A 2,501-nucleotide genomic window follows, 5' to 3' on the forward strand; every position below is an offset into this window, starting at 1 on the left:
TTGGTATTCGCAAGGCCGCTCCGGGAGACCCTGGGAAGGGCCGAGGTGCGCTGCAAGTGCGAGCGTCCGAGCCTGGGGACGGGGGTGTGTGTGTGGGGGGGAGACAATGGCTGCGCTTCTGGCCGAACCCGGAAGTGCATGTGGGCTGGGGAGGGGGTCCGAACTACAATTCCCAGAAGCCTCGGCGGCGCGGGCTCCAGCGCCTCCAGGCAGGTGGACTGGAAGGGGGCTTGGAGCTTAGATCCCGGCGTGGGGCTGCGGCTGTGCGTGTCCGAGTTTGTGCGTGGCGCCGAGAGAAGCGGACCCGAGGCCGAGGTCGAGGCAGCCATGCGTGGGGAGTGGCTGACTTGGGAAAGGCTGGCCCTGGGCCTGGCTTAACGCCCAGGAGTCGCGGAAAAACCTCGATCCCGTGGAAACCACCCGCACCCCTCCCCGGCGCCTGCTAGTCCCCAGCTTGGCGCGCGCCGCCTCCTCTGGTCCTGAGGCCGAAGGTAGTTGCTACAAATCCATTATACAGTCGGGGGAACGCATATTAAGCCCTTCAAGAATTTGATACGTTTTGTACCTTCCCCTCCCCTTTTCCCTTTGCCTGCATACGAAACCCTGACCCTTTGACCCTTTGAAGTGTATATATCTCAGGACCCCATACTTTTTTTTTTAAAATATATTTTATTGCCGAAACCGGTTTGGCTCAGTGGATAGAGCGTCGGCCTGCGGACTGAGAGGTCCCGGATTCGATTCCGGTCAAGGGCATGTACCTGGGTTGCGGGCACATTCCCAGTGGGAGATGTGCAGGAGGCAGCTGATTGATGTTTCTCTCCCATCGATGTTTCTAACTCTCTATCTCTCTCCCTTTCTCTCTGTAAAAAATCAATAAAATATATTAAAAAAAAATATATATATATATATATATTTTATTGATTTTTTACAGAGAGGAAGGGAGAGGGATAGAGAGTCAGAAACATCGATGAGAGAGAAACATCGACCAGCCGCCTCCTGCACACCCTCTACTGGGGATGTGCCCGCAACCGAGGTACGTGCCCTTGACCGGAATCGAACCTGGGACCTTTCAGTCCGCAGGCCGAGGCTCTATCCACTGAGCCAAACCGGTCTGGCAGGACCCCATACTTTTTATTAACACAATTTGTCCTGAGGTGAGGCTGAGATATACACTTCTAAGGGTCAGGGTTTGTATACACAGTCCATTGTCAGATTGGGGAGAATTAGCCTACAGCTGTTGAGGTGTTTGGCCAGTAGGAGGCAATAACGTGTAGATTAAGATGCCCCGAGCTATCTGGCAGCAAACAATTTAATGGATCCTATTCAGGTTTGGGGAAATGCCACCAGCCATTCCCAGATTCAGCCCTGCGGTCATGCTGGAATTGGCTTCCGGCAGAATCCCTCTGGATACATGTTGAGGAAAGGCCAGGGGGAAAGAGGGCGGGAGCAGGAGACCAGGGGGAGGTGGCTGCCGCCATCCAGACCACAGGTGACAGTGCTCGGACCAGTTTCTCAGAACTGGAACAGTCCGGGACTGGCGTTGTATCGCAAATCAGCGAGCTGGACAAGACGCCTAACAAGCCAGTTAGTTCGGAGTCATCTTTATTGCGCTCAGGTTCAGAGCAGATTACCTCTGTCAAATTCTGGACAAACGCAGGAGGGAGTTATTTCCTTTTTATATCCTTCTTTATGTAAGACAGCTTGTAACCTTGAGTACATATCTATCTAATCAAACACCTGTCATAGCTATACAGACAACTTGTAACTTTGAGTACATAGTATATCTAATCAAACATCTGTAACCTTGGGTGAACAAACACTTGGCAAACTATGTGAATTAATATTAGTATCAGTGTATCAGCCCCTTTAGATGGCTAGCTTGCAAGGTCAGACAATTAAGTTTATCTTTTCTATTCAAGTAAAAAACAAAGTTATTTTACAGTTTTAAAATAACGGAGTTGACCTACAGAATAAGAGACTGCCTAAGAATAGCAGAGTAGTTCAAACAGCAGTTTCCCTAAGGAGGGATTCTTACCATGCTTCACTGGATGAACAAATTGGGGGACATCCACGCAAGGGACTACTAGGCAGCGATGGGAGGGAATGGCTACTGAGGAGGCACCCACATGGCTCAATCTCAAAAGAATTCTGCCGAGGAAAAGAAGCCAGACAAAAGCAGAGCGCCTGCAGTGTGACCCGTTCCTACAAAAGATGACAACGTGCAAGCTAACCTACCTATAGTGAGAGAAGGCTGACCTGTGGCTGCCTGGGAGAGGGGCGGGATGAGGCAGGGAAAGCCATGGGCAATTTGGAGACATTCCGGATGTGCTGACAGATTGGATGGGGGTGTGAGAGACCGAGAGGAGTTGGGGACGATGGTGGTGTGGGGAGGGCTGAAGGTGACAGGGTGAGTGGCAGAGGCAGGGGTCACCACAGAGCTGCTGGGGGCAGGGCAGAGTGGAGGTGGCACAGGTGAGTGCCCAAGCGGGGGTTAGGGGGCC

This window comes from Myotis nattereri (genome assembly GCF_964212035.1).
Source record: "Myotis nattereri genome assembly, chromosome: 15".
In the NCBI taxonomy this organism is placed as follows: Eukaryota; Metazoa; Chordata; class Mammalia; order Chiroptera; family Vespertilionidae; genus Myotis; species Myotis nattereri.